This window comes from Acomys minous (assembly GCF_964271855.1).
Source record: "Acomys minous genome assembly, chromosome: 14".
NCBI lineage: Eukaryota > Metazoa > Chordata > Mammalia > Rodentia > Muridae > Acomys > Acomys minous.
In genome coordinates this window covers 55,589,159-55,610,439 of record NC_140496.1, presented here as the reverse complement: position 1 = coordinate 55,610,439, position 21,281 = coordinate 55,589,159, and the positions used below count along the sequence as shown (strand labels likewise).

The 21,281-nt window shown below is 46.0% G+C and overlaps 1 long non-coding RNA gene across 2 annotated transcripts in view; it reads left to right on the top strand.

Annotated features, from left to right (window-relative positions):
• LOC311583512 overlaps window positions 1-21,241 on the top strand; it is a 33,508-nt gene extending 12,267 nt beyond the window's left edge. The window contains exons 3-4 of one of the 2 annotated variants that reach the window (XR_014774555.1): window positions 3,032-3,116; window positions 4,257-21,241. This is a non-coding gene — a long non-coding RNA (uncharacterized lncRNA). Of the gene's footprint in view, window positions 3,117-4,256 lie in introns of both variants that reach the window. The other variant, XR_014774556.1, reaches the window with a different exon arrangement.
• Window positions 21,242-21,281: the final 40 nt, after the last annotated feature.

Here is a 21,281-nt window from a genome sequence, read left to right as displayed (position 1 = left end):
CAGTGGCTTGTACGGGATTTATAATCCAAAGCCGTGCTTTGCCACATGGCATTTCCCAAATGGCAAATGGCTGTCGGTTTAGAGAATTTTTACTACAGGCTGAGCCTGGGACCAGTAATATTTTAACTTTGTTTTCAGGTTCTAATGTATTTCCTAATACGCTGAAGATGTGATTCAAGTCTAAACAGAAAATTCTTTTTTCTTTTTCTTTTCTTTCTTTTTTTTTTCTTCCCCGAGACAGGGTTTCTCTGTGTAGCCTTGGCTGTCCTGGACTCACTTTGTAGACCAGGCTGGCCTCAAACTCATAGTGATCCAGTTGCTTCTGCCTCCTGAGGGCTGGGATTAAAGGTATGTACCACTATGCCTGGCGAAAATTCATTTCTATTTCTCATAGCTTAAAGGAAATTTATGTAAGCCAAGCAGGGTAGTGCATACCTATGATCTCAGCACTCAGGGAGGCAGAGTCGGATCTCCATAAATTGGAAGCCAGACTGGTTTACAAAGCAAGTCCAGGATAGCCAAGGCTATGCAGAGAAATCCTGTCTAGAAAAGTAATAATAATAATAATAATAATAATAATAATAATAATAATAATAATAATAATAATTTATGTAACATTGTTAGTGCACCTGTATTTTTACTGCAACCCATCAGAAGGCCAGGTGTGGAACTTCCCACTCTTGGCATCATGTCTGAATACGTGTGAGATTTTGTTTATTTATTTTTATTTTTTTGGTTTTTCAAGACAGGGTCTCTCTGTGTAGCCTTGGTTATCCTGGACTCACTTTGTAGACCAGGCTGGCCTCGAACTCACAGCGATCCGCCTGCCTCTGCCTCCCGAGTGCTGAGATTAAAGACATGCACCACCATGCCCAGCTTTATTTTTATTTTTAAAAAATTATTTATTTATTATTTATACAATGTTCTGCCTGCATGTACACCTGCATGCCAGAAGAAGGTATTAGACCATATTATAGATGGTTGTGAGCCACCATGTGGTTGCTGGGAGTTGAACTCAGGACCTCTGGAAGAGCAGTCAGTGCTCCTATACTCTGAGCCAACTCTCCAGTCCCCATGCCCAGCTTTAAAGTGTGAGATTTGAAGCCGAATTTTCACATTAGGCGTGTTTCACCAGCGTGATAAATGTTCACTTACAATATCTGTCAGTACAAACCAATAAGCTTCTGTTTCCAAACCTAGCAGTTACCACAGCGGTGCGATCAGCACGAGATTCGTGTGCGCAGTGTAGGTCAGGTTTAATTGACTAAAGAGCGCTGTCACGGAACCCATCGAAACCAGAGTCCTTCCAACGCTACACATTTCTGGATGACTTTTCACGAGTTGCAGAGCCTGTGCACTCCTTCGATCCTTCTTCAGTCCTTTAGTTTTTGCAATATTTTCTTGAGTTCTTTTCCTTCCTTTGCTCCTTGCCCCTTACTGCAATCTTATTAGCCAACTTCCTGGGCAATCCAACACTAACGAAGAACCGTGGCTCCAGGCCAGGGTCCGCCTTCTGAGGAAGCTACGCGCGGCCCTGCAGCCCCACGCTGTGCTCCGCCCAAACCTTCGTGGCCAGCGCTTTGGGCTGCAGTAGAGAGATCTCTGATTTTTGCGTGGGACTGCCAGGGTGCCAATCGCTGTTCAGAGGACCATTGGCTGATGGCTTTTTCTTTAGTTCCACCACACACTTCGGAGAGGCTTAATTCTGATTTGTGGCAGAGGCATTGCCCACAGGCCGTGTATCTCAGGGACACCTCAGTCTTGCACCCTCACATTCCCACCTCACCCTCAAGAGTTCACTTCCATCCCCAGAAGCCAAGGGCCTAGTCTCCAGGCCTGGGTGACACCAGAGGGGCAACTGGTGGCTCCTCTTTGCTGCTATCCTCTCTCTGACTTTTCCTCCTCAGGAATCTTCCTTGCAGTGTCTAGCAGCATCTAGCAGCATCAGGCAGGATCTGAGAGCTGGGGGCTGGGGAATCTGGGTGGCCTGTCACAAGTCGTGGTCTCTGGTGGGCACCAGCACATGCCAGGGACTCCTTCCTACTACTCTAATGGAGATCCTGTGCTGGCCAGTTTGGGGACAATGGAACACAAACTAGAGCCACTTCAAAGGAGGGAACCTTAATTGAGAAAATGCCTCCATAAGATCTGGCTGTAAATGTAAATTCTGCTTCAGTCTGCCTGTGACGTCATGTCATTGCCTACCTGCTACGGGGGCGTGACCCTGCGCAGGGCCATATAAAAGGACAGACTTCTTGTGTTCTCTCTGCCCCTTGTACCTCTCCTCCTCCTCCTCCTCTCTCTCTCTACTCTCTTGTTCTTCCTCTCTCTCTCTGTCTCTCTGTCTGTCTCTCTCTCTGGGATACCCCTCCCCCTTTCTTTCTCTCTCCATGCTCACTTAATAAACCTCATATAATATAAATCTGTTGCCTGGCATCTTATCGTATCATCTTATTTTCTTTTTATTGATCTTAACACTCAGAAGCGGTGAGTGACCTGAACACCTTTTGTGAACAAGGCACGCGGAGTAAGACTTAGGTCTCTCGCTCAAGTCTAAATCCAAACTGTGTTTTCTAGACAGCCTGCAGGATCAACAGAATCAGAGCTGCTTAGACCAAGAAGGGGGCTGACGGGCCTGGAGACACGGACCTGAAGCAAAAAGCAGTCTGCTTTCACAGGGGACCCTGGTTCAATTCCCAGTATCCACATCATCTGCAATTTGTCTCAGGGAGTTAGACACTCTCTTCTTGCCTCCTTCGATACCAGGTTCACATGTAGTACATAGACATACATGCAGGCAAAATGCACGCAAAGGAAATAAAACTTTCAAAAAAGGAAACGTGTCAGGACATGGTAGTGTGTGCCTTTAATCCGAACATTTGGTTGGTAGAGGCAGGCAGATTTTTGTGAGTTCGAGGCCAGCCTGATCGACATAGTGAGTTCCAGGACAGCCAGGGCTATGGAGAGAGTCTCTGTCTCAATAGAAAAGTGGACAGAGAACTGCAAAGTTAACTCTCTTATTTCATTCTAGTTCATTGGAACAGTGCACAGGGACAAGTTCGGGGCCCTAAACCTCCTCTGGATTTGGAGCACCTCACTTAGCAGCGGTTACTCAGGTGAGCCTGAGAAGTGAGCCAGTTTTAGTGCCCGCAGCGCTCAAACGCCAATCTCAACTGGCTCCTCCGGGAAGAGGGCAGGGCAGGCATGCGCACACGCTGCTGTCCCGGGGTCAGCTAAGCTTACTTAGACAAGGCCTCATGGGGGTATCAGAGGCAGTGGGTGGGGACTTCATCCAGAGCCCTGTTGGGCTGGCCTGGGAATTGTAAAGAAACCCAGCAGAGAAGGTTTCTGTTGTGGTTGTTCGCTTTGTTTACTTTGGGCAATGCTGTCGTTTTGTTTTTTTTTTTTAAGCTGACTCTTCCCAGAGGAGATCCTCAGTTTTCAGCTGAGTAAAGTCAGGGGCCATGCCACCAATGGGACATTTAAAAGCTCTGTGGTCAGTTGCTGGGGAGAGCCCTGGGTGGCTGACACCCCTTTCCCCTCCCCCCCACCCCCTCGGAGAAGCAAATGCCGGGCTGCTAACTGGCTGACTGCAGCCACTGGTCTGTAAAGCACACTTCTTAAGCTTTCCACCGCAGGGAAGAGGTTCCCCAAACTCCCTCCCAGCCACTCCCCATTGCGCCTAGGCTCCCAGACACCCCGGTGCCATTGCTACAGTTGAGAATTGCGGGCATCTACTTCTTGGCTTAAAGCTATAGATTCACACAGTTGATCCTAACTCAAAGGTGTGTGATATCTGCTTTTCTTTCATGGCTTAAGGTGAACAGCATCTGTGCAGCTATGCAGAAATTAGAGGGAAAAGAGGGAATGTTCATTTGCTCCATGCCTTTAAAATTTCTCTAGTTTCTTTTGGTCCTCAAATACCAAAGAATAAAATCTTTTATGCCTAAGATTAGAAACATCTGGTCTGCATATCTGAGGAAGGCAGGGTGCAGCTGGGTGGAAAGGCTTGCCTTCCCGAATTATGGAATCGTGAGTCTTAAAGGACTAAAAGTCACTTAATACAACCTCTTGATTTTAATAATATGGGAACAGGACAGAGAGGTGAGCCAGCACCCAGGTGGCCTTTGCCCTGCTCTGTGCTGTATGTACTCTATGCTCGGGGAGGACTTTCATACTAAATGGTAAGCTGTAAGATGCATGACCCCTGTGTTTGAGGCACCTACTTAATCCAGTTTTGTAATCTCACCCAACAGATAGTCTTCAGAAGAGAAGCCTGATGCTCACACAGTGCCTACTATGTGCCAGGCAGCCGCCTGTTTTCCTCACCTCACCTTTACAACGGGACCGTGAGGAGACATTGCTATGCATACTTCATGGATGATGAAGTTGAGAGGTTCTGTACAGCTGTCCGAGTTTGCCCAGCTAGAAAGTTGTAGCACCAGGACCGGAATCCACATTGCTCCTACTCCAGAGCTCCTGTGCACACCACACTTAATAGTCTACACTTCTCAACCTTCAAAACTGTGGCCCCATTTTCATGATTTTTACTTTTACAGTTATAGTCATTTAATAAGGATTTGCCAGGCACAGCTGAGATGATGTAGCTGTGAGCTTTTCTCCAGAATGCAGTTCCCTGGGGAAGCAGACAGTAAGTAACCCCTAAAATAAGTCCATGGGGTGAGAGAGGCCACTAAAAGAGTAAAGCAGGAGAAGGAGTCCTGGGATCTGGGGCTGGGAAAGACAGATTCTGCAAAAGGATGCTTTCCGTGTAGTGTTAGAACAAAGATCTCAAGGTACCTGAGAGAACGGACAAATGGACATCTGGGAGGAGAGGCTGAAGTGAGCAAAGGGCGCACTTGATGTCAGGGAAAAAGCAGACAGCCTGCGCAGGAAAGTGGGAGCACGCGAGGCGGAAGGCCGCGGAGGGCAGGTAGGGTAGGGTCTGCGAGGTGAGCCAGGGTAGGGTGAGCCAGGGACGCACTGGAGCAGAACACAGACACATCCAAAGTAAGTTCCCAGAGGACCAGCAAGTGTGTGAGCTGAGAGCGGAGGGCAAGGAAAGCAGAAAGCCTGCTTGGGGGTCCTGTGCAGTTAACGAGGTGAGGATGTCGCTGATAGGGGCCCCAGGGAATGGACACGGATGTAATTCAAGGTCTATTTTCATCTTCTGCGAGAGTCTGGTTTTCTATTCACAATTTTGACATGTCATGGTGTCATGAAATATGCTCCTGTTTCCACTCCCTGTTTTTGCATATCTTCTTTCTTTGGGATAAATTAGCAGAGGTTGAATTACATCATCAAAGGATGTCATTTGTATGATGCTAGCTACATTTTGCTATATTACATAGCAGGGTTAGAGATCCTTGGTCGTGTGTGTGTGTGTGTGTGTGTGTGTGTGTGTGTGTGTGTGTGTGTCTGTGTGAGAGATGGGGGGGGGAGGGAAACTGATTGTGGATGGGGTCATTGGCTCCTGCCAGGGCCTCCTGTGGAGCTCAGGGGACAACTGTAGAATTGGTTCTCTCTCTTTACCTCCTGTGCCAGCTCACCTATGCAGCAGCCCCTTCACCTTAAAAAGTCTAGAATGCTCTCCTATCCCAGCATATCTCTCTCTCTCTCTCTCTCTCTCTCTCTCTCTCTCTCTCTCTCTCTCTGGCTTCTCTTTTCTCTCTCTCCTCTTTTTCAAAGAACACATGAAGGGGGAAGCTTAACAAGGAGGGACAGGGGTTAGAGTGGCCACAGAGGGAGGCAGGAAAAGGCAGTGGACATTTCTTTTTTTATTATTTGTTTCTTGTCTCTCAGCTGCAGAAAGCAAGCACCAGCTGTGTCCGGAGATGAAGAGAATCCTCTGTTACAATCAACAACTCGGAGCACTGCTTACTCAGACCCTCTTGCCTTCTGGGGAGATCAATGGACTTTGCCATTCCCATTATCTTTCACAATATCCCCTGGTGCTAGCTCAAACTGCCCTCTCTGAACAAACATTCCTCTCCGCGGTGGGCGGTTTACTAAACTTTTTGGCTCTTTTATTCTCATCCTCCATCAGTTTGAGCCCATTCAAAGGACTTGTCTTCCCTTCTACTCCAAGTGTACCTGCTCAGTCTTCCTTTTCCAATTTTACGCTAGCTGTGAGGTAAGTGCTTTCATTATTAGAAGTAGGGGCTTCCTGATGGATTCTAGGGTCTGCCTGTGACTGGTGCGGGAATGCAGGAGGCTTCGAAGGGGAGGGGTGTGCAGCCTGGTTGACTCAGGCGTCCCAATTTGAAAACTTACTGCAATGCTAAGGCAGTCAAGGCCCATTCACGCAGTGTAAACACACGTACATCAGCGGGACAGAAACACCAGCCCTAACAGTTATGCTCAATTGAATTTTGACAAAGGCATCGAAAGAATTCAACAGGGTGGGGGATGTCTCTTAAACAAAGGAAAAGTCGCTGGACTGACTGGATATCCATAAACAAAAGGATCAATTTGGACAACTGCTTGATATGGCACTTAATAATAAGCTCTCAGTGGATCGAAGGCCTACATACCTGAATTAAAACTCTACAACCTAGGATACTAACTGGCCCTGGGTCAGTTGATAATCTTAGTTACAACACTAAAACAGGAGCGATAAAGAGGAAGAGATACCAGGTGATACCCTGAGCTTCATCAAAATTTAACACGCCTGTGCTTTAAAGGACACGACCAAGAAAATGGAGGAGAGGCGCCTTGTGGTGGCACACACTTTTAATCCCAGCACTCAGAAAGCAGAGGCAGGTGGATCCCTGTGACTTCCAGGCCAGAGGCTAACCTGGTGTACTTAGTGAGTTCCATGCTACATATGGAGTTTGCACTTAGAATATTCACAATCCAATAATGAAAAGACACATGACGAAACTTTTTTTTTAAGTGGGTGAGGGATGTAGCACAGTGGGAGAGTGATTAATTAGAGTGCTCCAGGGCATGGGTTTCATCTCTAGCACCACAAAATTAATACAAATAAAGATGGGCAAAAGATTATAATTTTATCCCAAAGTAATTAAGAGAAATGGCTAATGTCTCATGGGAAGTCATTTGGTGACACAAAGCAAAAGCGTGGCCAGATAGCTCTGCTCACCTCCATGACAAGAACTCAGCACTCAGAGAAACAATTACTGGTGAGAAGAAAGAGGAATCAGGAAGTGTATGTGCTGCTGGCAGGAAAATAAAGTGGATGCATCCACTTTGGAAAAGCTTGAGAGTTCCTGTGAACACTGAAAATGGAGTTAGCATGGTCTAGCAATTGCAATCCTAGGTGCGTTCCCAAGAGCAATGCTAACATGTCTGTACAGGAGGCTGCAGAGAGTGCAAACAACCTAGCTGTCCAGCACCTGACGGTAGACACGATCTGACGCATCTGTCCAGTTTAATGTTATTTAGTAACAAAATGGAATTAAGTTCAGACAGGTGCTATAATATGGATGAGTCTCAAAAACCTTATGGTAGGAAAAAGCCAGAAATTAAAGAAGACATACAGTGTGACACCACTTATATACAATGTCAGAACAGGCTCATGGTGCAGAAACAGGAAAGTAGCGGCCATCTAAGATTAGAGAGAGCAGAGGGCTGTACCAGGGCACAGGAACAAGTCACCATGAACGAATGAAGGTTTCCCTTCAGTATGAAGGAAATGCCTGAAGTTAATTATGGGCATGGAGCGACTGCTCTATAATCTACTGAAAACAGAACATGTCAGCTTTGCAGTACATAAATCACACCTCAATAAAGATGTGTTTAGAAAGCGGCTTCTTTTTCACTCTTGAAAAGAGACAGCAGATTGTGTGGTTCACTGCCCTCAAGAAATTTGCTCATGTAATGCATGAAGGAGCATGCTGTGGGACGGCCTAGGGGGATGCTAGTGATGAGAGCTAAGGGGGAGAAGGGCCAGAGGGAAAAGGAGGGCAGAGAGCAGGCTGCAGAGTAGAAACAAGGGCTAGTCTAAGAGGTGCTTCCAGAAACAAAGTCACAAATCATCTCAGGGCTGGTAAACTCAGTGAGAACTGGGAGGAGATGGGCAGTGCAATCTTCAGGTCTCTTCCTAGCAAGTAGTAGAAGGAGTTAAGGATGGAGTTGATTTGCTGAGCATGGAGAATGCTGTGCTCAGCTCACAGCAAGTATCCGTAAGAGTATGCAAGCATTGCAGGCATCTAGACAAAGGGATTCCAATCCATGTTAACAGCTCTTACCAAAAGAGAGCGTTGTGTTATTTCGGTTCAGAAAGCACCCATAAGAGAGTAACCCTTTCCACAAATGAAATTGCAGATTGACACCAGGTAACTTTCTAAGAAACCACCTCCTCATTTAAGCAGAAGTCCATGCATATAACCAGTCCCTTGGGTGTCTCTCTCTCTCTCTCTCTCTCTCTCTCTCTCTCTCTCTCTCTCTCTCTCTCTCTCTCTCTCTCTGTGTGTGTGTGTGTGTGTGTGTGTGTGTGTGTATGTGTGTATTTTGCCCGTGATAATTGCAGGGAACAAAGGGAGCCCTGAGTAAGTGACGGTCTGTGTGAATGTGTGTTCTTGGTGTGGGCCTGGCCATGTCAGGGACCCCAGAGCCTCAGGCTCATGTAGGAATGGCAAAGCCTCCCTCACCCCAAGAAAAGTTCAGGGGGAAACAGCAGAGTCTGGTGCATATGTGGTTAATTGTAATATGTGAAGAAATGCCCCTGTATTCATGGCCTGAAGGCTGTTCCGCACAGTGACTACTCCTATTGAGATAGCCAAAAGTCTCCTTGATCCAAGCGCTTACACAAACCTGGCCTCCATGTTTATCTCCGTAACAACCTCACCTCTGCTCATTCAACTCAGTGTAATAACCATGCTGAGCTTCCGGTGGGGGTTGCTGCAGCTTTGCCATCAGACATGCCACAGTCTATCCTACTCGGCTTTTCCGTAGGCCCACGGGTCCATCTGTGTCTGTTCTTCATTCCTTCACTGCCACCGTCAGGTCCATCCAAGGAGCCATGCTAGATGTGGCAGTAACTTTAAAAACAAAGTTTAAGCCCCAAATCAGAGATGGGTTTGATTTCACATGTGTTAGCTTGAGTGAGGATGGCCCTATAGGCTCTTATGTTTGAGTGCTTGGTCCCTAGTTAGTGGAACTGTTTGGCAAGGATTAGGAGGTGTGGCCTTGTTAGAAGAGCTGTATCACTGGGGTTGGGCCAAAAGCCCTCCCACGCTAGGCAAAAACTTCCTCTGCCTAAAACTTGGGGATCAGGTGTGAGCTCTCTGCTACTGCTCCAGCGCCAGGCCCGACTGCCTGCCTCCTGCCACCCTCCCTGCCATGATGGTCGTAGACTGACCCTCTGGAACTGTAAGCAAGCCCCCAACTAAGCACCTTCATTGGTTGCTTGGGTCATGGTGTTTCTTCACAGCAAGACCAGAGCAACTAAGACAATGTATCAACTTATTTCAATTAATATTAAAAAAAAAAAGAAAAGAAAATAGGGAAAAGAGGCTGGGGAGATGGCTCATCCTGTGTAAACATAGGATATGAGTTTGAATTCTCCAGCACCCACATAAAAAGCATGGTGGCTCACACCTTTGATTCCAGTACTCAGAAAGCAGAGGCAGGTGGATCTCTGAGTTTGAGGCCAGTCTGCTCTACAGAGTGAATTCTAGGACAGCTAGGGCTACACAGAGAAACCCTTTGTTAAAAAGCCAAACCAAAAAACAAACAAAAAAAGTAGGGCATGTCTGAACATGCTTATAACCCCAGCATGGGGGAGTAGAGACAGAAAGATCCCGAGTTCCCTGGTCAGCCTGACTAGCCAAAATGGTGAGCTTTTGTTCAGTCAAACTGTCTCAAGATAGTAAGGAAGAGAATAATAGAGAAAGAAGCCAAACATCCTCCTCTGGCTCAGGATGTATGCATATGGGTGTGCACCCCCTACCCACACACAAGAATACATCACAAGTTAAGGAATATAATGGTATTATTATATCTCATTGCCTCATTGTATCTAGTTAAACACAGACAGACAGAAAGACAGAAAGACAAACACACACACCCTTACAAGTTCAGAGCATGCCAGGACACAAATCACATCCCAGTGAGTCCCTTCCTTACGTGTCTTACCCTTCCCCATCAAAGCTTGCTGACAGCCTGTGACTCTGGGTAGAAGAGACGGACAGAACAGCGGTGACCACAGCTTACTCATCTGTACACTACATGGTAATGGCTAGAAGCATAACACGTGTAAAGGCCACATGCAACATTTGTAAGAGCTACTTTGGGGCATATGATTTTAATTTTAATAGAAAACTAACCCTCCCTGCCTCTACCAGATGAGAGCATCACGCCTTAGGTAGGAGGTGACTTAAGGTCTCAAGAGAGGAAAGACAAACCTCTCTCATTTGGGGAAAAAAAAAAGATGCAGAGGAGCTGTGGAGATGAGTCAGCAGTGAGGAGCACTTGCTGCTCTTACAGAGGACGCAGGTTCTGTGGCAACCCCCCTGCTGGAGCACAGCTGCCTGCAACACCAGCTGTAGTGGACGCAGTGCCCTCTTCTGGCAGCCCATGCATGCACTGCACATACACACATTCAGACACACTCACCAAACACATCTTTAAAGAGTCTAAAGAGAAGTCTTTCTCTTTACTGCTCACACTCCCCACTCAACCCCCTCACCTTCCAGCGGGAGGTTTCTCGATGAGTAGCCCAGGCGGTCTCTCTGCTCACACTCATTTTCCTTGTCAAACGAATGTAGCAGACTCATCTGGCCACAATCTGTGACAGTCACAGTACTGCAGCTTGAAGCACTCATAATTCTTACACACGGCTTGAGGAATGTCCTTGCCTATTGCAGTGAGTGGGCAAACCCTAGGCACACACCCAGACTGAAGCTTGCTGAATTGTCTGTGCTCCAAGGCGCCTCCCATCCCCAGCCCCTCCTCCCCTGATGGGAAGGTGGGAAGGTAGGAAGACAGGATGCGTGGGAGGAGGGAGAGAGGGAGGCCAGGAAGGAGGGGGCAGGGAAAGGGGATTTCAAACAGTCACCTGACTACAAGCTCCATTCTTTCTCACTTAGGAGAGCCTTTCTAACTAACTGCTGCCAGTGTTGCTAAAACTAAGACATCTCTAGCACTTGCAAAGAGGCCTTGCAAGAAAATCAAGCCCATTTCTCCAGAAATGTCTCCCTTACCTCCCACTGCCATGTCCCACATGCCTCCATTTGAGTTTCAGCAATGAGCTGGGTCTTGGAAGACCTGCAGGGTCAAGGGACTGTAAGTTCCACATAACATGTGCGATGACGGAGGGCACCCCAGGGCACACCTCATCTCTTTCCTGGTGAGCCTCAAGTCAGCCCTGGTTGGGTCTGTGGCAGAAAGTGAGACAAAGGGTGAGTGCAGAACTCAAGAGGCTCAGGCACAAGCAGGCTCCTCCCAGCTGCATGAACAGCACTTCCTCTTCTGTCCTCTCAAATATGAGCTTGGCACCCTGTGAAGACCCAAGTGCCCACTTGCAGCCAAGCAAAGCAGTCTTTCCTCCACGCAGGGTCAGCTGCTCCAATTCCAATTCTCTGAGTTCTGATGCTTCAAAAGCAGAGGCTAGCTCTCATGCCCTCAGTTCTGAGGTAGTGGATCTGGGGAGATGAATTGTAAGACACTAGGAGGCTGAGCACTGGGGATTGCCTAGTCTTCCTTGTGTTGAAAGTATACATTTCACACCTTTCATGCCCTCCTGTATAATCCAGGCTTTGGGATTATCACCTTTGATAGCAAAGGGAAGAAATACAAATAGGTGGGCTGTGGCAAACCACAGGTGAAATGCTTTTGGTGAGCCCATTTTGAAATGGTTTTGATTCTCCCATTTCTCTTCTCTCTCCATTGAAGACCTGAAAATAAGTGTTCACAGCTAGTGCATAATGTAGCATATAAACAGAAAGTGTACAACGTGGCGTTCCCGTTATTATAAAACCCTATGAAAAGGGTTTGTGCAGCTTTCAGGCAGACAGACAGCAAAGGTGCACCAGGGTGGGGTGGGGTGGGGTAGGGTGGGGGCACGGGAATGAGAGCACAAGCTTTAATCAATACTGTCCCCGGACCAGTGTGCTCAGGGCCGGAGGGGCCTCAGAGCCAAGCTTGGTAGATTGTTAGAGATAAATGGTCCATAGTCACTCACTTCCGAGACCTTCCCTTAGTCTCTACATTTGTGGTGCCTTTTCTTTAAAGATTGAGGGTTTTGCGTGTGTGTGTGTGTGTGTGTGTGTGTGTGTGTGTGTGTGTGTGTGTGTACCCCATGTGGAGGCCAGAAGAGGGCATTGGATCCTGAAACTAGAGCTCTAGGACATGGCTGTGAGCCATCATGTGGGTGCAGATCCTCTTAACCTCAGGGCTATTTCTCCAGGCACCGCCATCCCCACTCCAGCACTCCAGCCTTTGTTTCCACCATCTGTTCAGACCAGTACCTGGAGATACTCCTGGTGGCCCAAGGGCTATATGAGGGAAGCAGATGAGGGTACACTGATGGAGCTCTGCGGCTTCTTGCTCTGTCACCAGGGGGTGCATCTCGGGTCATGCTGGGCACTCAGCAGCTCTGTGGTGGGTATCGGTTTGTGCTTCCTCCCCTTTGCTTTCGATTCAAAGCCTTCCTGTTGCACTGTGAGTCGCTCTGATGAACCACAGCCTCCCAGCAGCTACCAGGGCATGCAAGCCGGATCCATGTGGGGCTGAGCATAGGGCAGCCAGGGGGAAGGGCGTGGAGATAAGGAAGAAGAGGGGGGCAAGCCAACCAGAAAGAAAAAAAAAATCTCCAAGATAAAATGTCATGATGAGTAACAAGGGAGCCCTTCAGTGTAAATTAAAAACACCTCACAGTCTCCATTCAGCCCTGCTAACGCCAGTCCTGGGTTACCCTGCTAGCTACGTTTTCATGTGTATTGTGGTGCGGTTCTTCTTTCCTTTTTTTGAGTCAAGATTTGTGCATGTACCTCAAGTTAGCTCCAAATCCAGCAAAACTCCTGGCTCCCAACTATTGGAAATACCGGAATATATCATCACACCCAATTTAAGTTATGATCTCAACATAAGAAGCATTCTAAAATTCAGTATCCAGGTTCAGTTCTGCTCCAGATCAACATTTTGACGTTAGAATTCAGTCTGGATTCATGTGAGGCCCTGCAGTAGACTATGTCAGAGAAAGGAAAAGGCACTCGTGAAGGCCTAGAAGAGGACGCAAGGTGTAGTCCAGCTGCGGCACAGTGCTGCTACTGAAAGGCTATGAGCTCTTAACTTCAGACATGACTCAGGACAGCTTGAAGCCAAAGGGCTTTAAGTAAGAGATGGTTCATCAGAACTGCATTTACGGAAACAGCTTGATGGCTGGGAGAAATCAAGGGAAGAGAAAACAGCAGCCAAGAGACTAACACCATGGAGAGCTAAAAGCTCGTGCAGATGGCACACACACAGACCATCTGGACATCCGGAATGGGAGATGTGGATGCTCTAGAGACTCGCCTCTTGAACTTGGTGCTGATGGGATCTGGAGAATATATAATCACAGGTGAATCCCAGGCTACTAGCTAAGCTAGTGGCAGGCTGGCATCGTAAATATTTGGGTGAGAAGCGCTACAGGAAGAACAGCTCTGAGGGAGGGGTTGGCTGATAAGGTTTCAGAACTCCCAAGTGGGGTTCTGGGTGGCAGCTGGCTATACAGATGTGGTGTTCTGGAGAAGCTGAGATTTGGGTACTATTGGCATATAGGTCTCATAGTGCCATGGGAGGGCTACACTTCTCTTGGAGGATGTGAAGGAAAGGGCTGGTACAGGATCTCAAGCAATTACACTGTAGGCACTTATAAGGGAAGAGGAGCCCACAAGGGATGCTAATGATCCATGGCTAAGGAAAGGGAGGGGAAAAGGCAAAGGAAAAAAGTGAGTGGAATCAAATCAAAGGAAAACAGCAAGTGTGTCAGGCGGATGTGGTCATTAGCATCAAATGCTGCCCAGAAGATAAAGGCTGATGTGTTCACTGGATTTAGTGATACAGAGGAAGATGGTGTCACTACTATCTTAGGGAAAGTGTTTTCAACAGGCCTTGAGTCAATGCCATTACAGAGTGGAAAAATGAATGAGAATTGAGATTAGAGACAGCAAAGAAACACAGCTCATTAGCTCAAATATGTCCCTTTCACACCATCGCTAAGTTGTATGTTTTGCTCATTTCAGGATGAGGTGGGAGTGAAGGGGACTTATGAATAAACAGAAGTCTGAAGAGTATGTGTATTTTTTCCAAAGGCAGAGCTGAAGTTAGGGATCGAGTGACTTATTTTGTACTCAGGAGAGCATTCAGAAAATAACAGCCTATGTGCTCTCTGGTGCCAGCGTGGGGATGTTGGCTAGATCACGCCAAGAATGTGATGCAATTCTCAAGAACAGGAAGAGGGTTAGCCGAAATGGAAAGATTCTGACTTGGGGGTGGAGTGGAAACCAATGTAGTGTTTTTCAAAAGAGCATAGCCAGAAATGAGCAGGCAAAAGTAGAAGGAATAAAAAAGCTGCCTGAAAGTCTGTCTATCGTCCTTCATGACAGTCGGCAGAAAAGCACCATGCTCAAAACTGGCTTGGGCGGTTATTGTGATCTCGACATATAAGGGCTTCTCCCTGAACTTTTCTCCTCAAGCAGAGAATATATCTATAAAATACGGATAAAGCAGCCCAAAGGGCCCCAGTCAAGATCAAATGACAACATTTCTGTGAAAGTCAATTTTGTGCTACTGCGAACAGTTCAAATGTCAGTTGCTGATGTTATTCAAGATGATTCACTGATTAAAGTTTAAAAACACAAGAATATTTTAAAGTGAATTTCTCTGTATGACAGAGACACCATGACAGCCCCAATACCACAGGGAGTCATCCTTTGGGTTCAAGGAGGCATCATGGGTTAGAAAAATCAGGGCTGAGCATCTCAATGTCCTCCTACAAACATTTTAAAATATAAAAACTCACCCAGGCATGGGGCATGCACGTTTAACTCTAGCACGCGGGAGTCAGAGGAAGCCAGCCTGGTCTGGATAGCCAAGCTACAAAATGAGACCCTATTTCAGAAACGAAGCGAAGCAAAAGAAAACAACAAAACCCCAAACAAAATAAAGCTAAAACTAAATGTTAAATTACATCTAAAAAGGTCAGGCAGGGCTTAGTGGTGGAGTCCTTCCCTGGAATGCACAGGACCCTGGAGTGGATCTCAGCACTGTGAAATTAACGTGGAAACATGGAACGGGGAGACAGATCAGCCAGTTGAGTGGCTGCTGTTCAAGCACGCGGATCTGAGTTCTAGCCCCAGAATACACCCATGTAAAAGCTAAGGTTCTTTCTTTCTTTCTTGTTTCTACAAGCATGCCTGGTACCCTTGGGGGTCACAACTGGCGTTACTGCTGTGATCTGCCCAATGGGTGCTGAGAATGAAACCTGGGTCATCTGGAAGAGCAGCCAGTGCTCTCGGTTGAAGAAGCAGCAGACTTTGGGGTTTTACTGCCCTCTGCTGGAGACACTCATGGTCTCAGATGCAACCAGAACACCCTGCACTGGAGAGGTATCAGTTCCAGAGGAAGCAGGCAAGAATGCTCGGAAGTGCTAGGCAGCAAATCAGAACCATGTGAACAATACAAGATATCAAGACAGGTGGTTCTCACTGCGTAGCCCAAGGCTGGGCTAGGACTCCACAGCTTGCTTTTACCCATAGCGCTAGGCATGGGCCACTGTGATAGGCTAGTGTCTTGAGCATTTATAGTTATGATGATTCACTGTATACTTACAGATTGCTTCAGATTTGTAAAACTTGCTACCCAAAACTGCATTTTAACCCTCAAACAGCCCATGAGTAGGCAGAGGCTGTCATCCCCATGTCCACATGTGGAAACTGAGCACATGGTACTGTATAACTTACACAGAATGCTGAGCTGGACCTGGAAGTAACGGCTTTTGGCCCACAGTCCAGTGTTTTTCTACCAACTCACCCTCTGCATTTGTTAGAAGCAACACCTTTGTTACAATTTCATACAAATTTCTACCGGTGTCCAGCAATGTCCATTTTATAACAGTATTCCATGAAAACAGATGAGCAGCCTTGCCTCTGAGTCTAGTCCAATGACCTCACTGTACACCTATACAACCATCAAGGAAAAATTACTTAGCATGTGGTTTCTGCTATAAAACTAAGCCTTACCCTTACTCTTGTCACGGGAACATTTACATTAGACGATATACTGGCCAACATACATCACTGGAGTCACATTTTCATATAAAGAGTAGTGATTCGCTGATATGAAACTTCATTAAGGTATTTACATGACATAAAACCCACCTAAGTGTGAGGGTCCACTGGATGCCTGCTGTCGGCTGGCTGCCTGTATCTTTTTCCTCCCAATTTGCTCCATTCCTTCTCCTCTCTTCTTTCTTACCTTTCAATTGTTTCTGTTTCAATGAACTAATTTTGCTTGCTAACTTCTTCCTCCAAAGTGCACACTACATATTCACATTACTGGTATTTTGTTGATCTCTTCCCCTGCCCCAATTCTTTGCTGTTGTTTCTTCCTTTCATTCAAGTTGTTTCCTCAAAAGTGTGCATGAAATTTTATTATTCAGTGTAATAACTGCAAATATATACAGAGTATTTCCCATAAATTAGCCAATGTACTGAGTGCCAAGGATTCAACGCCCAAGTAACAGTTGGTTTCTACTGTAGGAACCTCACAGCGCATACATTTAGGGACACAAAGAAGTATATCTCAACTGATACTGAGCTGTTGAGTTCCATATCGTTAGTGTGGTAGGGTGAAACTAGTCTCTCCTAGGTCTGTGGGAAAGAGAACATGAGAAAGGCTTTAGGCTGGTGACACTGGAGCTGGGTCTTAGCAAGATGAGCACCTTAACAGATCTAAAGGGAAAGACTAGGCGTGGAGGCAGGTGCCTGGAATTAGAGCACGTGGGAGGTGGAGGCAAGAGAATCAGGAGTTCCTGGGCATCCCCAGCTCACACATAGTGATGTGGAGGCCTCACATGAGGTGGGCTATATGAAACCAACTCAGATAGGAAGAAGTTACACAGAAAGACATTATGGAACAAAGGAATTGAGTGAGCCAAGACACGAGGTAAATGTTTGGTTACAAGCACCTATGGTGTGGCTGAAAGAAAATAAAAGTGTTCACAAGTGCAAGGAGAGGATTCCAGAAGAGTTTAAAAACCAGAGTGTGACCTGGGGTATTTAATCTTTCAGTCTACAGAAAGTGAGGTGTAGTTGATGCTTTTGGAAGACTCCTGGCATTATGACAGTACTGGGAGACAGGTACAAGAAAAGTGAGACATGTGTAAGAAAAGCAGTAAAAAGGCTACTGCAAGAGCCTATGTCAGAGTTAGCAATGCTTAAGCCAGGGCAAAACATTGGGAAAGGAAGGGATGGACAGGAAATGGTTGGAGGTTATAAGAGTTTGGTTAACGGTTGAGTTGGAGGTTGGCAAACAAGGGGCGGCAGATGCAGCCCATGATCTGATGACGTAGCATGGGTAAAGGAATAAGACACTAGGAGGCTGGTTGGGTGTATCTTCAAGACCAATGGGGTAAATACTTTAGGTATGATTAAGTTACTTATGGAACAAAAACAAAAACAAAAACAAAACAAAAAAACCCAGATATCCAATAAGCAGCAAAAACGAGCCTGCAAACTCAAGTTTGAAGATAAGCAAATCTGAGAATCACCAGCAATACATGCACTTCCTGAAGCTCTCACTACGGAAAACCAGAGAAGTGTGGGTCTTGAATTCTTGCACTGCTTAAATTTTTTCCCCCTCTAAAGGGATTCCTTAAAGAGGAGTTTGTAATTGTTCACTAAAATGCTAAGTTTAAAAAAGTGAGAAGAAACACTATAAAAACTAATTAAAAATAAAACCAGAGTTAAAATAGTAAATGTAAAACACGGTAAATTTCAAAGCTCTCACAGAAAGGGTTGGGGATTTAGCTCAGTAGTAGAGTGCTTGCCCAGCAAGCGCAAGGCCCTGGGTTCGGTCCTTAGCTCTTGGGGAAAAAAGAAAATCATAAGTCCAAGCTCTCACAGAAGCACTGCTACATCATTATATCAAATAAAAACAGCATCTGGGAACTGAAAAAGGAAGCAAGAAAGAGTGAGGAGAATGGACAAAGGGACATAGGAAAAAAGGGAGTCTTTTTGTTTTTTTTAAGTTTAAAGTGAATCAGCTACAGAAAATATGGAAATAAGGCTGAGACTGGACTTAAAAGCAGAGCAGATACAACAAGAAAAGATGTAATATGTGCCAAGGGTGAAAAATAACAAACAACACCATAGGAACGAACTTTTAAAAGAACAAAGGGATGAATGGCAGAGAACTCAACTGACAATCTTAAATACAATTAACTTTCAAAATAAGCACACCATCAGGAACTTAACAGGCCCAGGAAAAACACAGAGGACAAACACATCTGCATCATCCCTTGGGGTCAGTACACAGGACAGTGTAGTGATCGGTGTCCTGAAGCTCTGGCATCACACCTAAGGACTTCAACGAGCTACCTATGCAACTTTAGGCAAGCAAAAAACAGCAACAAAAGACGTCTACAATTCTGATAGTATGAACAAAATACCCAGGGCTCAGTGGCCGGTAAATAGCAACTATCAAAGCAGATACTCCAGTGTGTGTTACTATACCAAAGTCTAGATTCTAACTCTTCAGAGCTAAAACATGGATTGTTAAAGTGCTTGAAATAAAAATTGTGATTAGCTACATTACTTTTCGCAGGCCTCACTCAATGGTGTTGCTGGCTTCTGAAGGAGGCACACTGTCTCAGCTGCTCGTGTTTGTATTTCTGCACTGTGATCTAGGCACCCAGAGTTACGACTTTCGGAGTTTCTCTGGTGTAGATGTCTGGTGTCGTCTTTGTTGGGTAGATGTTCTAGTTTTTGGCTGTACTGCCTACTTTGGGTCCTACTTAAATGTGGCAGCTGTGGAATCCTGGAGTTGGCCACATGTAGTGCAGCTATTCTCTGTAGGTTGGCCTGAGTCACAGAGATGGGCTAGAAGGTAAGGCTCAAATGGACCATGAGGAAGAACCAGGGGATGCCGTGTCCACACCCAGGAGACTCCCAGGGGATGCCGTGTCCACACCCAGGAAACTCCCAGGGAATGCCGTGTTTACTCCCAGGGAATGCCGTGTTTACACCCAGGAGACTCAGTCAGTGAGTGAGAGAATCTAAGATTCAGTTTGCTTATTCGACCTCAAACCAAGTCATACAAAACCCAACCATCACACAAGTCAGTCAGCGTCAGGTGGGCTAACAGGGAATTACAAAACAGTGACATCTCTATGACCCTCGCTATTTGCATACTGCTGAGCCATCTGAAACAACTCAGTGCCCAGGCTCCGCCAGTTGTGTTAAGTACATGAAATCTAAAGTGTTAGTTTTGTGGCCAGTAAGACTCTGGATTTAGTAGTAAAAATTTCTATTAGGGTTGGAGTTTAAATTGAGGGGTTTTACTATATGTCTTATTAAATTCTGTGTGTGGAGAAATTATCAACTTTTTTAATTGTTTTAACATTTGTTTGTTTATTGTGTATGTGTATGAGCATGTGTAAAGTCAGAGGCCATGTGGGGGAGTCCCTTCTCTCTTGATCCACCACCTGAGTTCTAAGGATTAAACTTAGGTTGTCAGATGGGTGGCAAGCAACTGAGCCAATCTGTTGGCCCAGTTCAGATACTTTGTTTCTTAACTTGCATTTGTAAGAAAACTTCTCACAGACAAATATAAAAATTTAAATTCCTTACATGTGATTGGAATAACTAGACTTGAAAACAGTATTTCAGTAGAACTAGACCTCTAAATATATTATAGGAAAATGTTTGACAGAGATGTTTTTGTGCACATAAGTAGTCTTTGAAGAACATACCTCACCTCAAACTACAATTCCTCCAATTGCAGCTTTCCAGGGATCTGGGTCCTTAACTTTGAGTTCTATATACTGTGCACTGAGTTAACTCCAAGACCATGGGCCACCATGACTTCATGAACAGTGCTGTGGTGTGTGGCCGTGCCTGGCCAGAGATGGATGCGACACATAGTTCCTGGAGACAGACTTTTACCAGTTTTACAAATATTTCTCAGAAAGCTCAAGAACTACAGTTAGACATTAAAATAACCAGGTATGTGTCAATGTACCAAACATTTCTAAATTTTGATACAATGAGGCATTTTAGCAAAACAGACAATGAAGTTCAGTGTCACAATAACCAAGAAAGCCACTTGAGAGGGCAGTGCTGTGTCTTCACCCACAGTGGCTCAATCCTCCACCCATGCTGATCTAGCCCGGGTGCTCAGCTCTGCAGAATGACTTCTACTTGTACCACTACATTTCTGGTTGCTAAAGTCAAACAAAATTAATTTTTTAGTTCTTATTTTATTTCACTGGTTGGTGGCACAGACCCAAGGACAGACTCTGAGGGAAGGACCTGAAGGGAATGAGTTACAGGGCCTCGCCTGTATGCAGAGGTCCTGATGAAACCCGTCAGCTCACATATTTATCTGAACGATTAAACCAGACCCTGGAGCCAAACTGACTGGTTCAGATCTTGGCTCCGACCCTGTAGCTTTGTGACTTTGGACAATGTTTCACTCCTTTGTACCTCTGAGCAAGTCTTTTTCGTTGTCACATGCTAGAAGCACACTTTAATAATCTGCTCTTATCTGGGACCTCTGGTCACTCCTTTCTGGAAAACCACTTGAAACGGGCCTGTTCACTGCCCCTCTGATGGCTCATTCCATCTCCAAACTTTCAATCTAATCTGTGTCTTGCATTATGGTCAACTACAAATGTGCGAGCACCCTGTGGCGCAGCTCCAGCAGGGTCAACCCCTCAGCAGGGTAGGCAATGCCAGTCTCGTTCTCCTCCTCGTGTCTCTGCTTATGCTGAGCTAAGACAAACCAACTGTACCTTACTCTTAGTACACGCCTCTCACATGCCGTCATCTGCCTAAAATGCATATTCTACTTCTCTAGAAACAAGTTAGCTGTCATTTATTGTGCCGTCACCAAGGTCACTTTCTACTTGGGATCCTGTTTTGTTGAGGACATGCTCTGCCTAGTCAGCTCTTCCTGCTACCAACTAGGAATACACACCAGAGGCCACGCCTTGTTTTCTTTGTCCTTCGCCCTGACTGTTCCCGCTCTCTTGTTCCCCTGAGACAAGGTAGAACGCACAAAGAAGAGCACATGTGTACAAAAGTTAACTAGACAACAAAGCTTCACACCGAAGA